General features: G+C 49.4%; 1 protein-coding gene across 4 annotated transcripts in view; it reads left to right on the top strand.

Annotated features, from left to right (window-relative positions):
* Positions 1-18,255, top strand: part of LOC146829464 (phosphatidylinositol-binding clathrin assembly protein-like) — a 704,267-nt gene that overhangs the window by 471,645 nt on the left and 214,367 nt on the right. The gene's annotated exons all lie outside the window — the stretch shown is intronic.

An 18,255-nucleotide genomic window follows, 5' to 3' on the forward strand; every position in this document is an offset into this window, starting at 1 on the left:
AACATTATAACTTGTTTGGAAACTGTTTTAATGCTTAGAAAACAGCAGAAATTCTTAGAAAACACTGAAAGCATAGGAAGCTCCCAGGCTGCATTGCAAATACCCAGTCTAAAAAGACTGAAAAGCTAACTCATAGCTGTATAGTAAAAACTGACACCGTGCCTTTAAGGCACACCTGACCCCCACCTTCCCATCATGCCTCAGGGGTGACAGTTAGGTCAGTTGTTCTTTCCGGCTCCTTCTAGAAGGATCCTGGCAACAGAGCTCCACTTTTTTCTGAGTTTGTCAGAAAATATTGTCTATTTTTTCAATTCTTTTTCCCTTACTTCGACGTTTCACAGCTAAGTCAGTAAGAGGCTGCCTTTTTTTAGGCTTATTTGGGCATTTTTTCCACTTAAAATGCCTTCTCTTTTCGATCCTTGCCCTGCCTGTGGCAAGAAAAAGGCCGCGACTGACTCTCACAGGGTCTGTATCCTGTGTCTGCCGGAGGACCATGATTCCAGCACATGTCCTCACTGCCAGGGCCTGTCCAAAAGAACTTTGAAGGACAGAGAGCGAAGTCGCGCTTATGGCCTGGCACAACCATCTAGAGGCCGATCTCCGGTGAGGAAGGGCTCCAAGAGGCATAAAAAATCATCTAGAAGCAAGTCCTCTCGTCCTTCCGCCTCAGCGTCGGGCTCGGCGCTGAGAAAAGATGTTCCGGTAGGTCATATTTCGAAAAAGAAGTTCTCGACAGCGGGCTCGCCGTCGAGAGCAGGTACGACGTCGACGTCGAAGTCCAGACCGCCATCGTCAACTCGGCGACGATCGGCGTCGAGATCCAGAGCGGCGTCGAGATCCAGATCCTCTCCGCCGTCGTCAACCCGGCGACGTTCGGCGTCGAGAGACACCCCCCCTCCGCCGTCGTCAACCCGGCGACGATCGGCGTCGAGAAGCAGGGAACCTCCGCCGTCGTCAACCAGGCGACGATCGGCGTCGAGGAGCAGAGAGCCTCCGCCGTCGTCAACCCGGCGACGATCGGCGTCGAGGAGCAGAGAGCCTCCGCCGTCGCCAACCCAGCGGCGTTCGGCGTCGAGGAGCAGGGACCCTCCGCCGTCGACATCTCGACATCTCGACGTCGATCGGCGTCGAGGAGCAGGGACCCTCCGCCGTCGTCAACCAGGCGACGACCGGCGTCGAGGAGTGTCACCCCTCCGTCGTCGAGGGCACCATCCCCACCGTCGTCGAGGCTTCATCGACGTTCGACGTCGAAGCAGCAGGATCCTCCGCCGTCGTCCTCCAAGCGGCGTTCGGCGTCGAGGTTGGCATCGGTATCGACGTCGAGAGTGGCAGCATCTCCGCCGGCGTCCCCGCGGCGTCCGGCGTCGAGGGAGAGAGAGCCTCCGTCGTCGGCTTCACATCGCCGCTCGACGTCGAGGCGGCAGGCTTCGCCCACGGAACATGGCCGCCGGTCCACGTCGAGAGAGTCCCAGCGAGACAGGAGAGGACACCACGGATCGTCGTCAAGACCGCGCTCGACGTCGAGACAGGCCTCAGACAAGTCGGTGGTCCTGGTTACGGAGTCGGCTTCTCGCCACTCCTCCTCCCACTCAGAGGCCTCTCCACGACCAGCAAAGCCACGAGAACCTGCAGCTCAACCCCGTAGGTCTTCTCCTCAGACTCAGACCGTTACTCTGTCGCCCAGATGGCTACTACCAGCACATCATTGGCTAGACTCAGGGCCTACAAGGAGGATGCGGGAATACATCAGCCCAGTGCATGATTCTCCGCTGCAACGCCTGGTGGCGGCTGTGGACAGAGCTAGTCCCCCCAGGCCAGCACGTCCGAGATCTCCGGACTACAGGCGACGCAGATCGCGCTCCCCCAGACGGGAGGAGCGTTCACCTGGGTCAAGGGCGCGTGATCATCACCGGAAGCACCGGCGACTGTCAAAGCCGTTCCGGCTCGTATCCTAAAAAAATACAAGCCAGCTACCTCTGACCCCGTCTTTGTAAAGACAGACCCACCTGCGGACTCCGTCATAGTGGCAGCTGCCAGGAAGGGTCAGACGGCGTCGGCCTCCTCCTCCGTCCCTCCAGACAAGGAGAGCAGAACCCAGGACTCATGGGGACGCAGGACCTGCTCTTCGGCGGCGGCAGCCCTCAAGATCTCCAGCGCGGCGGCGCTTCTGGGCAGGTACGATAGGGCCCTCTGGGATTCGATGGAACGTTTCAAATCCAAGCTGCCCAAGGAGGACCAAAAGGACTTTGAGGAGATTGTTACTGAAGGGGCACTGGTGGCTAATCAGTCGATTAGCACAGCGGCGGATGGTGCGCTAATCTCAGCCCACTCTTATACACACGGCGTCTGCGCCAGGAGGTCGTCCTGGTTGCGTCTGACAGGGCTCAAGCCAGACGCACAGCAACGGATTTTAAACCTCCCGTTCTCTGGCAACTCCCTCTTCGGCACTCACACGGATGAGGAGATGGGGCGCATGAAAACTGAGCTGGACACTCTCAAAGCCGTGGGCTTGGAGAAGAAAAAGGAGTTCAAGCGCCGTTTTCGACCCACCCAACGCAAGGGGCCTCAACAGAGGGTTCAAACCCCTCAGTGGTCTCAGAGCAAACCCCAAGGGAAAACCCAGTTTCGAGGCGGAAAGTCTGGCAGAGGCAGAGGTGGACACCAACAACAGTCCTCCACTGCCACAAGAGGAGGAAAGTCATGAGCTGTGGCTTCCTCTACGACCGTTGCCCACTCCAGTGGGAGGAAGTGCGTCGCAACATCTAGCAGAGTGGGTCAGCATCACAAAAGATCGCTGGGTGCTGAATATACTGCGTCATGGATATGCGCTACGTTTTCGAGCGCTTCCCAGAGACATCCCGCCAAAGAGGTCCCGTCCTCACCACCTAAACCTACTCAAGCAGGAAGTGAGGTCCCTTCTGCAAAAGCATGCCATAGAAAGGGTTCCTCCTTCACAGGTCGGAAAAGGAGTGTACTCCCGGTACTTCCTGGTGCCCAAGAAAGATCAAGAGCACAAGTTTCGGCCGATTCTGGACCTTCGTCTCCTAAACAAAGTCATCGTCAAGGAGAAGTTCCGTATGTTGGCGCTTCACCAAATATGTCCACATCTACAAGTCGGAGATTGGATGTGTTCGGTGGACCTCCAAGATGCGTATTTTCACATTCCAATAGCAAAGCATCACCGCAGGTACCTGCGGTTTGTGGTAGGAGACAAGCACTACCAGTACAAAGTGCTTCCATTCGGACTCAAGTCGGCCCCGCGAGTCTTCACCAAATGTATGGCAGTGGTGGCGGCCTGCCTACACAAGCAGGGTCTCTTCGTCTACCCGTACCTGGACGACTGGTTACTGAAGGCTCCAACCCAGCAACAGGTGAAGAAAGACTTCCAAATCTGTCTAAGGCAGTTGCACGCTCTCGGCCTTCACGTCAACATGGCGAAGTCCGTGCAGCGGCCTACTCAGTCCATCCACTACCTTGGCTCCGTTCTGGACACAAGCGTGGGAAGAGCGTATCCTTCGGAGGAGAGACTGTCTTCAATGAAGAAAAAATGCAGGCTTCTGCAGCAGATGCGGAGGCCGTCAGTTCGGCAGGTAGCATCTCTGCTGGGTTCCATGGCGTCCTGCATTTTTCTGATTCCCCACGCCAGGCTGCGGATGAGACCTTTGCAGCAAGCTCTGGAGGATCAATGGGATCAGTCCACAGGTCGTTGGGGAGATCGGATCTCTCTCCCCCAGGTAGCGAAATCTTCCCTAACATGGTGGACTCGTCAGAACAATCTGTTGGTGGGAGTCCCGTTTCACCAGCCACTTCCGGTGCAATCAGTGGTGACAGACGCGTCGCTACAAGGATGGGGAGCCCACATGGGGTGCCTCCAGATACAAGGTCAGTGGTCTGCAAAAGAACAGGGCTACCACATAAATATGCTAGAGCTTCGGGCAGTCCACCTTGCTCTAAAAGCGTTCCTCCCAGCAATCGAGACCAACTCAATCCTGGTGCAGACCGACAACACCACGACCATGTTTTACCTGAACAAACAGGGCGGGACTCGGTCACGGCCCCTCTCCCTGGAGGCGCAGGCGATCTGGCACTGGCTGCTTGCCCGGAACCTCTCGGTGGTGGCAGTACACCTTCCAGGGGAATTGAATATCAAGGCAGACGCACTCAGCAGGCATTTCGAAGATCAGCCCGACTGGGTGCTGCACGACGACGTGGTGGCGGACCTGTTCCGTTGGTGGGGTCGTCCAGACATCGATCTGTTTGCAGACGACGAAAATTCAAAATGCCACGCCTTCGCGTCCAGATTCCACCGTCCAGGGACCAGGGGGAATGCTCTTTTGATGGACTGGTCAGGGACATTTGCCTACGCCTTTCCGCCCCTGCCTCTGATTCCGAAGGTGGTATCCAAGCTGCTCAGATCCGACATGAGGATGATCCTCATAGCTCCGGACTGGCCGCGCCAGTGGTGGTACCCGGACCTTCTTCATCTCTCGGTTCGACCTCACAGGCGGCTGCCTTGCAGGCCGGACTTGCTGTCCAAGATGGGCGGGAGGATTCTGCATCCCAACCTTCCCTCACTGAACTTAACGGCATGGCTCCTGAGGTCCTGCAATACGGACATTTAGGTCTACCTCCTGACTGCATGCATATTCTCAAGGAAGCGAAGCGACCCTCCACAAGAGCGTCTTATGCGTTTAAGTGGAAGAGGTTCTTCATTTGGTGTAGGGAGAATCACCATGATCCTACAAAGGGGCAGGAGGACGTCATCCTTCCGTACCTCCTTCACTTAGCTAGATCAGGCTTGAAGTATGCATCCATCAGGGTCCATTTGTCTGCCATTACAGCTTACAGGAGGTCTCCCAGTCAACCTTCTTTTTTCCAGATGCAGGTGGTCAAGGACTTCTTGCAGGGGTTGAAAAAAGTTTACCCCCCTGTTCGAAACCCTTCACCTCCGTGGGAGTTGAACTTAGTGTTATCCAAGTTGATGGGCCCACCTTTTGAGCCGATCCACAAAGCTTCTTTACAGCATCTGTCGTGGAAGGCGGCTTTTCTGGTAGCCATTACATCGGCACGCAGAGTAAGCGAAATCCAGGCTCTGTGTACTAAAGAGCCGTACACAGTTTTTCACCAGCACAAAGTGGTCTTAAGGGCACATCCATCCTTTCTCCCTAAGGTAGTGTCTGATTTTCATATTAATCAGTCCATTTCTCTGCCATCCTTCTTCCCGAATCCAGCGACCCCGGCTGAGCGGTCGCTCCACTCCTTAGACCTCAAAAGGGTACTTAAATTCTACCTGGCAAGTACCAGAGGCATTAGGAAGACGGACCAGCTGTTTGTCAACTATGGCGCCATGAGAACAGGCTTCCCAGCAGCTAAGCGATCCATTTCCAGATGGATTGTTTCTTGCATTACCCTAGCCTACCAGCTGGCGAAAAGGCCCTTACCTTTGGCCCCTAAGGCCCATTCTACTAGGGGGAAAGCGGCCACAGTAGCTTTCCTGCATGACGTTCCTATGGCAGAGATCTGCAAGGCGGCCACTTGGAAATCGGTCCATACTTTTACCAGGCACTACTGCCTCGAATCCGATTCCAGGGCGGATGCCCAAGTAGGCCAAGCCTCCTTGAGGAACCTGTTTGGGTAGCTGAGCTATCTGAGCATTCTGTCCCTTCTCTGTTTTTTCTTTCCTTTGCCCGCAGGGAGATGAGGTGAGGCTCGCTATTCTATTCTAATGCTTATGACTATTGATGAGGATCCCCTGGAAGAGAAGGATTAGTTACTTACCTGTAATCCTAGTTCTCTTCCAGGGGTATCCTCATCAAAGTCATAAGCAACCCTCCCGCCTCCCCGGGCAAAGGTGGGATAGTTTTCAGAGGTTATTATTTTCTTTGTGCCATGACTTTTCAGTCTCCGCAAAGAACAACTGACCTAACTGTCACCCCTGAGGCATGATGGGAAGGTGGGGTCAGGTGTGCCTTAAAGGCACGGTGTCAGTTTTTACTATACAGCTATGAGTTAGCTTTTCAGTCTTTTTAGACTGGGTATTTGCAATGCAGCCTGGGAGCTTCCTATGCTTTCAGTGTTTTCTAAGAATTTCTGCTGTTTTCTAAGCATTAAAACAGTTTCCAAACAAGTTATAATGTTGTTTCTCATGTTTATAATGCTATTTTTCTAATGTGTAGTGGAAATTCCTTACAGCATGATTCAGCTCTAGGGTGTTAGGGGCTGCATTTGCTTGTGTATACATATAGGTATATATGTATGGATATGTATATGTGGGGCACATATAATATACTGTTTCCGGGATCCCGCACATGGGCGGGAATATTCTAATGCTTATGACTTTGATGAGGATACCCCTGGAAGAGAACTAGGATTACAGGTAAGTAACTAATCCTTGTGGTAAATGGCAAACATTACAAATTCAATGTACCTTTCGGGGCAGAACTGTTCCAAGAGTGTTCACCAATTGTTTTGCAGTGGTTGTAGTACATCTTCGTCGTAGTTTGATTCATGTCATACCATACCTGCATGATTTGCTGGTAGAGTACAATTGCTGATAGCAATGCCTTGCTCACACTCTTAGTCCTATACAGATTAGGTTTGTCTTTTTAAAAAAATCCCACCTCCCTCTCCAGCAAACTCATACTTTCACAGGGCGTTACTCAACATGATGACCGGCAATGCCTCTCCCAGCAGCGAGAGAGTGATGGCATTTTAAAGGCTACTTCCCCTGACAGTAAAAATTCTCATGAATGATGGCATATTGTATTGCGATGCTTCCAAACGCTCGCTTGCACAGATGCCCACTACAGGAGTGTCTGACAAGTGGTCACAAGCGACTGGAAAGCGGGAAGATTTGGTGTTGGAGCCCAGAGTTCAGCGCAAACTGCAATGGTATAATACCAAGAACTTGGTACTGAGCAGGTTTTCTCAATCGCCAGCCGCACGTGACCATTTCTACGGACTCCTCCCTTACAGGGTGGCAAGCACATGTGAACCACCTCTCCCTTCAGGGCAATTAATCTCCCCAGCATCTGCATATCAGACTCCTGTTGCCCTTTAATCCTCCTTTTAGGGACTTCAAACCACAGATTCCACATCTTTTGTATATCTTAATGCATCGGACTGGATCCAGAACCATATACATTGCCATTTCCTCGTGCACATTTTTCACCCTCGTTTTACCTTGTGCTTCTCTTTTCCACACAAATGTGCTATTGGGACATGGTATTTATACACGTGCTCGCACTGGGCACAGTTCCTTTCTTACTGCGCCAAACGGCGCAGATCCAAAGTTTTAGCTGCCATTCGACCAATAGTACTTCTCCTTATATATTCAACAGTGTGCAGATAAATGTCACCAAAATCTTCATGGTTTAAACCTTGTAAAGCCTGATCCTGACTGATACCAGTTACAGATCCCCACATCATCTGCCTTTGGTGTTTTAGCTCTAGTCATGACTCAAAGTTGTTTTCATTTTGTGCCAAAGAGAATAAAATGGCTATACGTCACCGTGAGACAAAGCTCGCTATTGCTGACCTAAGAAACTTGAAGACCCGCTCCCAGTCAAAGACTAAGACACCACAATCCCAGTCAAGGGCACGGACACACAATCATTCTCAAGGTCTTTCTCATTATCGATCTTCTTCAAGGTCAGGTAAGTCAAAGAGGAGTCATAAAAAATGAAAGAAATATAAACATGGGTCCCCAACATCTCGACATTTGTACTATTTTGAGTCGCACATAACACTTCTAAGCCACAGAGACGTTCTTCCCCAGTGAAGTCAACTTTGATGTTGATGCCGTCGTGAATACCTTCTAAACTAGTAGCGAGGAGATTGGATGGTAGCACTGGATTTGGAGGACGCATATTTCCATATTCTCGTTCTGCAGTGCCTCAGGTGTTTACTGCAGTTTCAGGTTGGACAGGAGCAGTTTAAGTTTTCTGTGCTTCTCTTTGGTCTAACCAGTGCACCACAAGTGTTCACAAAGGTGATGGCGCTGGTTGTAGCCCATCAGCGGATGTTGAGACTATCAATCTTTCCATACCTCAACAACTGGTTGCTGAAGGCGGGCTCGCCTCAAATGGTCGCAGACCATCTCCAAACAGCCAACCTGTTGACGGCATTGGGTTTCTCCATCATCATGCCAAAGTCACACCTCCTTCACAACGGCTTTCCTTCATCTGAGCCATCCTGCATACAGTGCCACCTTAAGTCCATGATCCTAATTTTTCAACCTGCAGCCTGGGTCTCAGTGAGGTCAGCTCTGAGGCTTGTTGGCCGCTTGAATCCTGCTTGTGGACCACACCAGGTGGCACGAGTGCTCTGCAGTGGCATCTAAAGTCCCAGTGGGTTTAGTAGCAAGGATGTCTGTCTGATTCCATTGAGGTGCTGGAGGAGATGGCGAAATATCTGCTTTGGTGGTTGCTTGACTGTAATTTATCCGGCTGTGGACCGCTGTCCCTACCCCACCCAGAAATAATAAATTGTGACAGAGGCATCGTTGGGGAATTGGGTAGGTCATCTGCAAGAGGTGAAGATCAGATCTCTGGTCCCCAGTAGAGGCTCTCTCGTCCGATGTATGAATGATTCACTTGGCACTGAAAGCGTTCCTTCCAGCGATCATGGGGGAGCAAGTACAAGTTCTCTCAGACAACACAACCTTCATGTAGTGCTGCAGCAAACAGGGCGAATGGGAGTTGTAAGGCCTCTGTCAATAGGCTACATGCATTTGGAAGTGGCTGAACGCTAAGGGCTTTTCCCTGATTGCCCAGCACCTGGAGGATCTTTAAATACTAAGGCAGATGAACTCAGCTCACGGTACCTAGCAGATCATGAATGGTAGTTACACTTGGAGGTGGTACAGGGCATCTTCCAGCAATGGGGAGAATCCTGGCTCGATCTATTCACGGTCACAGAGAGCATGCAGTGTCTCCAATTTTGTGCATGGGAGTTCCCTAGGCATTCTTCCTTAGGAGACAACTTTTGCTTGTATTGGGGCTCAGGCTCCTACACGTTGTTCCATCTGTACCTCTCCTGCCCAGAGTGATCAAGGAAATCAAGCAATCAAGTTATCTGAGTGGCACCAGACTATGTCTGGTACCTGGAATTTCTAACCATGATCACATGTCCACTGATCTGTCTGTCTTTTCGGGAGGCTCTCCTGCCCCAGCCTCAGGACCCAGTCTTGCAACTCAAACTGCACAACCTACACCGCCATACATGGAGATTAAGCCCAGATAGTTGCTGACATTTGAACTTCCCCCTGAGGTGGTTGGTGTTATTCTGGCAGCCAGGCATCCTTCAACGAAATCTGTCTATGCAGAACGCTGGGAGAAGTTTGTTGTGTGGTGTTATTCTCATCACATCCAATAATTATGTGATATTTTGTCATTTTATTTATCATTGGTCAAGCAAGGTCTTGCTGTGACCACAGTTAAACCTTTCTTATCGGCCGTTTTACATTTACCAGATCAGCCATCACATTTAAGATCACCTGTTGTGATGCGTTTTATAAAACTCATATAATTATTCTACAGTTTGATGTACATCTTGGCTTGATCTATCTGATGTTCTTGTCTTTTGAGCCTATGCATAATTGTTTTTAGCGCCTTCAAATGGTGTTTCTCATCACCATAACATCCGCCAGACTAGTGAGTGAACTTCAGGCCTTGTCTTCTGTTCCACCAGTTGTCTCTTTATTTCCAGACATATTAGTCCTTTGAACAAAAGCAACATTCCTGCTTAAAGTAGTCCCCCTCGCCCCCCCCCCACCCTCTCATGTAGGTCAATCACCTTGTCAACATTTTATGCAGCACCTCATCCATCAAAGAGGGAGAATTGACTACATTGCCATGATCCCAAGAGGACCCCTTAGTTTTTACATTGACAGGGCAAGATAATTTCAATGGAGTGACCATCTGTTTGTCAGTTTTATTCTGGGGCAAAGTAGGGCAGAGGGGTACAGAAAATAACCATTTCCAGATGGATTTTCTTTTGTATTAAAATCTGCAATGGGCAACCCAAAATCATCCCTCAGAAGGTGTGTGTGCTAGAGAAACAGCTGCTACTAAGGTGCTTGCCCATGGTGTGCACGTCTTAAACATCTGTCAGGCTTCTATGTGGTGTCCATCTATACGTTCACTAAGCAGTACAGGCAGGTCCGGCAGGATGGACATTACACCCGATCTGTCCTTAAAGATTTCCTGGTCTAAGTAATTATCCAGACCCACCACTTGAGAGGTATTGCTTTGGTGTCTATTAAAAAGGTGAGGAATCTGGGGTGAGAAGTCTCCTATTCTGGCAGAGACCCTAACTGCCAGTACCACCTCCACATTCTGTGGAATGCCCTCAATCAGTCAAATCTTAATAAGATTCCGTCTCACAAAGTTATGTACACTGTTTCTTATTAGTTTCTATAGGCTTCATAACTGTTGACGTGGATGGAGTTCAGAAAGTTACTGGCAAAAGCATACTGGTCCACACGTCACATCTGGGTGGGATTGAGTGGCACGAGGCTGAACGATGCCACCTGTTTTCGTGCAAGGAAATTGTCATGCAAAAGTTTCCCGATCTAGTCTGACGCCTGGTGATATTCAAAAGTTGAGGAATTTATTATTACATAATCTCTACCAGAAAAGGCTTTAAAAAAAATTAAGCAGCTTAGGGCTTGGAACTTTGTCTTCCTGTAAGGACTGCTGCTGTTGAAAACTAGGTCACTGCGATGTCTGTTCAGCTTTTCCCCCCTCCTCTCACCTCTTAGCTCTCAAAACAAAGTCTTTGCTCCCACCGGTCTTGACTGTTTGTGTCTTGTTTGATTTTTTTCATGTCCAACTGCGGTCCAATCAGGTGTTCTCCATCAATGCAGACATTTAGAAAGTGCTGTTGGACTTCAGGGCAAAAGCTGGAGATACTGAGCCAGGACACTGGTGTTTCAGCCGTACCAGATATTGACATTAGAGATGATTTTACCCTCTTGCACCAACTCCTTACCTGTTTTTTTTTTTAATAGACCTCTGACTGATGTTTTGTTGAATTTGAGCATTCAGTCTTCGAAAACATCGCCACTATAAAGTCTTCTTCCTCCTCTTCTACATGAGAATTTGACCTTTGCGGCTGTTAGCTACTATTTGGGTAACTGAATGATATACTGTGGTGTTGCCTAATAGGGAAGGTTTTTCTGGATAGAACTCCAAAAATGCGCACTTCTAGGAGTCTATATTATGATCCAGCCAGGGGTCCTCTCCATTTGTCTTTATGGAGCTGCTCTTCGTACAGGTCCAGAATGCCAAAGACCTGCTCAGTGTTAGTCTGTATGCAGTGAATGCCAGTGAGTAAAGCGGCACTGGTCGTTGTGACAGCAGTGGCGGCAGAATAATGTCTATAGGCCTATGTTTTTTTGGTATTGAGAATTATCTGTATTTCTCACTTATAGCCTCCTTTAACAGACATTTTCTGTTTTTGGGTTAAGCTTGTCCTTCTGGTATCTGCTATGGGCAAAACACAACATTTTATCCTCTGTACATGATACCTGTTAAACTATTGCCTATCGCTATCCCCACGTCTGGGTTGCTCTCCATAAAAACCTAGTAATCCAGCCATATAATATATTTAAATATCTGGTTGTGCCCAGCCACCTCTTAAAGGCATACAACATATTTTTCCTACTAGTCCAACTTTTCTTATGCCCTCCTCTTCACTGTCCACTCAACCCTCCGCCCCGATCATCCATATAAATCTAGAACAGATGGTATTTAACTCTTTAAAGACATTTCTTGACAGAAAATTGGGAATAGCTTGATTCAGGAGAGGGCATAGTGAAAAATTGTCAATCTTGATAAGGAGGATTCCTCCTGTATAAATAAGTGGCATTTTCTCCAAGGATTTAAAGTGTTATTTGATTTGCGCAAGTAGTGGAATTTAATTGAAAGCATGATGCTTGGGTATAACCAGTGCTTTAAATGGAAATAGAAAAGTTCAGGCGTCAGTATTTAGAGTACCTGTTTGCGCCTGAGAAGTGACAGTACTCTTCCATTAAATGTATTGCAGCAGTGCTGAAAAGTGCAGGTACTCTTTCAAATTAAAGAAGTAGAGGTCCTCAGAATCGGATAATACCTGCCCATTTAAAGCACTGAATATAATTTTAGTGATTCAAATGTCTATGAAGTATTGGTGCAAATAATTGCTCTGTTCTCTGAATCAAATCCTTCTGATGAGTACTTTTAACTGCAGACTTCTCATGTTTAGAGTAGTTCTAAGTGCCAGATTGGATCCGCATTTTCAACAGCAATTATTCCTCTGTGCCATGTGGAGGCACCATCTGACTCTGCGACGGACTCATGCCCGCCCTGGAAGTGACAGATTGAAGCCTAATTCACTCAGCTTCATTGTGCCTTTCGACGCAGATCAGGGTGCTCTGCTACTAAACTTGTTGGTTGTGCCAACACCAGATTTTGAAAGACAGTATACCAGAGGAAGACGTTTCTCCCCAAGGCAACAGGTTTTAAGTTGTGCCGCAGGTGCTGCAAGCAGAAATCAAGTTGTGCGGTAACTGCTCCCTGATGCCCCCAAGGGCCTTAAGAGAGCCGAAAGGAAAATTCTAAGTTGCAAACATAACAAGAGGTTGCTCAAAATAATAATTCTGCTCCTTCTTCAAAATCGTATAGCTGCTTCCACCCCAAATCTATGGGTTTCTCCTACACTTAGTCCCGATCTTGCTTCAAATTTTCAGGGAAGTCTAAGTCAGTCACGTCAAAAGGGTAAGAAAGCCAAGCAGGATTTGTCTCTCTCTTGCACAGGGGGGAAGCCACGCATCAGACTCTGCCAGTGTCTTCCAACTCAGAATGCATTCCAAGGTTGACCCTTGAGCTCCCTGAGTTCCCAGGGCTGTAGACTACCCTGCAGCAGATAGTCCTCCTGTGGGCCCCATGAAGCCACAGAGGCCCCCAGTTGCACTTTTGGCGGTGAACCAGTCCTCTGAGCCAACTGCTCTTGTTAGGCTTCTTTTTGGTTGTCTGACACCAACCCACATTTTCATGGTAACACTCTTTTCAAATTTGTTCCCAACATCAGCCCATGCTAGACCCATGTCACACTACAAAATCACCCATGTTGTGACTTCAGCAATGGATGATCACCTGCCTACCCCCTGATTTCAGTAGTACATGGAGCTGGAGGCCCTCTTCATCTTGGATTCAGATGCAGTTCATGAGCTTTAGAACGGGCCACATGACCATAATGACGATGGTGAGGAAGGTGCACAACTTATTTCCACTTCACTATACTGAAAGTACCTAAGAGCTTTGACTCCCTGCCAGGCAGTGCAGGCAGGAATGAGTTTGGCGTGATCTTGCTTGTGGGTGCTTAGACCACTAAACTTTCCGGGGTAGGATGCTAGGTCTCATGGGGCTGGGCTAGGTCTTCTAGCCACAGGGCAACTAACTGGCAGAGTCACGTACAACTTTGTTCAAGAGGCTATCAAATTGTCAATCAAGGCCTCGTTGAGTGGTAGCAAGGGCTACACCATGGTAGCTCAGATTGCACAATTTCAGCCCTGTTTGCTCTTGTTTTAATAGGAGGCATCTGCAAGTCAAGTAGTTTTGCTACCCCGAGAACAACCACAAAATATATACTTTGATCAGTAGGTGGGCCTGGTGGAGATTCTAATACAGTCTCAAGAGAGGTATCTAATCCACTATTCCATCATTTGAATCCAGGAGAACACAAGACCAGCCGGAAGACACAGGAAGACTTTCTGCACAATTACTGGAGCACCGTGGACAAATACAGCCTTGCCCACAGCACCCAGACTCCTGCTCGCTGCTGGGCCACTAACTTGTGGCCTGGCCTGCCGACTCACAGCTCTAAAGCAACAGATAAGACTGATTGCCTGGCCATTCAATCTCTAGGGGAACTTGCTTTGACTAAAAGCTCTACAACGCTGACACACTTTCACTTTTAAGAAGCCATCATGCAACTTCTAAGAGTTGGACTTTTAGCAGGGCTTAACCTGAATGATTGCCTCACATCAATGCAGAATAACCACCATCCTTAAATAAGGACCTGGGACTCAGGGACGTACACAGAAAATGCTAGAGTGCTAGCCCTATGAAGACTGTGTGCATTACCTGTTGGTTGCCATTTTCACTTTGTGCTTGTTTATAAATACTACTTTTTTCATAAAAGCCAGTATCTGGCTGGACATTCAATTATTGGAGTAGCTGAGTGTGTTTTGAATTGTCTGTGTACACCTTGCATCTAACAAGAGAGAAGTCTTGGACTGCTCGTCCCGTGCTACCACTGAGAGGCAAGTGCTCAAGGGGTAGTACTTGTCCCAGTTACTCAGTTTTCACAGTAGGTCAACCTCCAGGACATCGAGAGTACAAGGTCACACTCCCCTGATTGAGCTCCTGATTGCCCCAGGGTCTTCTGAAAAGGGTTCTGACACGACGATGCACCAGAGGTGTGGCAGACACCACTGCCAGTCTCTCCCCCACTCTCAGCAGGCACCACCATCCTTTTGGGGCCTGGGAAAGTGTTTATGCAGACAACGTCCAGGTCACAGAGACAGCAATCATCCGACTCCCCCAGGCTTGTGGCATGAGCCTCCAATCTGCTTTAGCTTGCCCTTTATGACACACAGCCACCCTGTAGGAAGCTGAATCCAGCACTTTCTTCAATGGTGGAAAAGGATCACATCCGGCAGATGGGTCCTCCAGATTGTTTAACAGGTCTATGCCCTTCCATTCCTTTCCAACCCGCCGCATCTTCCACCCACATCAGAGAGGCTTTCAGAGAAGCACCTAGACATTTTGTTGCTGGAGGTGCTGGCTCTGTTGTCTAAAGGGGGCCAAAGAGTGATTCCTGGCCTCGGAAATAGGGTCTGTGTCTACTCCTGCTATTTTCTCGTGCTGGAGTAGAATAGATACCTTTAAATCTTAGCCATCTGAACCTCATCCTGTGGAAGGACCGATTCAGGATGCTCACACTTGCCCAGGTTCTGTCTGTCCTTGATCTGGATGACATGCAGGATGCGTATTTTCATACACCTATCCTGCGGTCTCACACACCTTACTTGCACTCCAGGGTACGCCAGTATCATTATAATTTTGAAGTGCTCCCCTTCGTCCTCACCATTGCCCCTCTGGCGTTCACGACCATGATGGCGGTGACTGCAGCATAACGTCAGAAGTTGGGTGTACCGATTTTCCTCTACTGCAATCCCTGACTGATAAAGATGAGTTCGCTGTAGACCACCTCTAGACAATAGCGAACCTCCCTCCATCATTGGGGTTCACAATCATTGTGCAGAACTCACACCTGACACCTTCGCAGAGGATCCCTTTCATTTGAGCCATTTTGACTATGGTGCAACTCAGGACCTTACCTCTGGCACAATGAATACAGTGCATTTTTACTTTGATCCCAGTGTTTCGTCCTCTGTCTCAGTGAGAGTGTCTCTGACGCGTCTTGGCTGCTTGACCGCCTACTTCTTAGTCTCTTGACTGGGCATACCAGGTGGGGTATGTGGTATTTGCAGTGGAACCTGAAGTCTCAGTGGACCCCACACCAAAAGAACCTGTTTGAATCCATCCAGTTTTTCGAAGAAGACCGCAAAAGATTTTCAGAGGTGGCTGCTTGCCTGTAATTGAACCAGTGGCGTACCACTCTGCCTTCCCCACCAAAATCTGACAGTGGAAATGGATGCATCATTGCTGGTTTAGAGTGGTCATGTGGGAGAGGTAGAGATCAGAGGACTCTGATCTCTGGCCGAAACTAAACTTCACATCACTCTGTTGAAGTTGCAGGCCATTTGCCTGGTGCTGAAGGCTTTCCTGCCATTCATCAAAGGGAGACTGCTACAGGTAGTCATGGACGGCACTACTGCCATGTGGTACTGCAACAACCAAGGTGGTGTGGGGTTCTGTGACGAGAGGTTCTTCATCTCTGGCTTGACTTGATCGTTAGGGTTTTCTTTGATCGTGAATCACCTAGTGACATCTTTAAACCCCAGGGAAGACTAACTTAGCCATCGGTGCCTGGCGGATCATGAATGGCAGCTGCACCCAAGATGGTACATGGCATCTTCCAGCAGTGGGAAGTACCCTGCCTTAATCTTTTTGCCATTGTCCAGAATGAGGAACGTCACAAATTCTGCATGCTGGAGTTCCCAAGAACGCTCTGTTTAGGAGATGCATTCAGGCTAGAGTGGGGGATGGGGCTCCTAAACACCTTTGTGCACATACCTCTCCTGCCACATGTTCTGAAGAAGTTCAGGAACGACTGGGCTCAAGTGAGCCTAATGGCTTTGAATTGAGCCAGGAGAGTGTGGTGTGCGGCCATATGGCCATGTCTGAACTGGGGTGGCGGAGTGAGCTAAAGAATGATGATGGATTAAACCCAGCTCAGTTGATTGACGGTGAGTGCTTGCAATGTTCAACACTCCGTCCATCATCCCCTTTGGTTTTGCTTTGTTCGCCCTAAGTTGGCAGGGTATGCCCAGACGTGGGTCCCTTGCTCACTTTGCCACTGGATTCAAGCTAGCCTGGCTGATGACTGCTGATTAGCCAGAAACCGGTCCCAGGATGCTTGTTTCTGGTCCAGGGAAGACATTGCTTGGCAGTTCGGGCTAGACTGTTTCCATGAGGCTCATGGTCAGACTGATTTGCATATGGCCATGTCTGAACTGGGGTGGCGGAGTGAGCTAAAGAATTATGATGGATTAAACCCAGATCAGTTGACTGGGGGTGAGTGCTTGCAATGTTCAACACTCCGTCCATCATCCCCTTTGGTTTTGCTTTATAAGGATCTGTCAGCAGTTCAGGCTTCAGGAGGCTCTTTGGTTGCAGCAGCAGGGCAGGGTTCTGCATCGAGTCCTAGCCAATCTACACCACCATACATTGAGATTGAGCAGCAGTAGTTGACAGCTTTTGATCTTCCTCCTGAGGTTGCAGATATTATCCTTACTGTACGGTACCTCGCTACTAAGTCCATGTTCGAGGCATATGAGCTGCAGATCACACACTAAGGATAAGATCGCCATCTGGTGTTGGGCTTGGATGATTGCAGGTTGTTGTTGTCTTCGGAAGAAGTCTTTGGTCACGAGATAGGTGACTCCTCCTCTGGACAACAGTGCGCATGGGCATCCACTCCATCCTCAGATTGTTTTTTTCCGCCATTAGGTTCGGATGACCTTTTTTTCCGCTCCAGCAGAAAACTTCTAGCAATCACAACAACTCTCAAAAATGTATAACTCGACGTCGAAATCCCATCGGACCGGCTCCGGACGTGGCTGATGGAAAGGACACCCTTTAAAAAATGCCCCCAATGTGAAGCAAAGTTCCCCCACAGTGATCACCACGGTCTGTAATTTGTGCCTCTCACCAAATCACAACGAATCCAGCTGTCCAGCCTGCGCCGCATTCCGTTCGAAGAAAACTATCCGGGACCGAAGAGCTCGACGCCATATCATGGCCAAACCGGTTCCGGAACCAGGAGACATCTTTGCACAGGATGTCCCTGACGACGATTCCGAAGACCTCCAGATCGTGTCCGAGGCCGACGATTCAGATCCGGGGCAGCCTGTGAGTACCAGCTCCCCTACCCCAACCCCACCAAAAAAGACATTGGTCAAGACTCTGCCAGCTGGGCCCAGTCGCGATCCAAAATCATCTTCAGAAGCCCCGCCCCCGGTCCCGGCTCCGAAGAAAACTAAGCCTGCAGGTGGCTCGGGCTCGAGCAAACCTCATATTATTGTGCCTACAATACCTTCGGCACCGAAGCAGGCACCGAGGCCGAAATCTCCATCGGCACCGACGTCTCCACCGGCACCGAAACGTTCTTCGGCACCGACGTCTCCACCGGCACCGAAACGTTCTTCGGCACCGAGGTCTCCACCGGCACCGAAAGGTTCGTCGGCACCGAAAGGTCCTTCGGCATCAAACTCCATCGGACCCGAAAAGTTCTTCGGCACCAAAGACATCCTCTGTGCCGAAAAAAGTCCACAGAGAACCTACCGATCTCACGAAATCAAGATCGGAACCCAAAAAGTCGGCGCCAAAGCCACCTTCGGACACTGAGGAACTTTTTCGGCCAGATCCAACGCAAAAACGAATTTACATCAATCCTAAAACCGGACATGTCACAGCGGAGCTGTACAAGAAAAGGAAGCTGGACACAACACCTCCTCCAGCTCCTCCAAAGAAGAAGGACTGTGCCACTTCACCCATACGTCCTTCCTCTCCTATATTACCTCCT

Source organism: Triturus cristatus, chromosome 5_2 (genome assembly GCF_964204655.1).
Source record: "Triturus cristatus chromosome 5_2, aTriCri1.1, whole genome shotgun sequence".
NCBI classification, from domain to species: domain Eukaryota; kingdom Metazoa; phylum Chordata; class Amphibia; order Caudata; family Salamandridae; genus Triturus; species Triturus cristatus.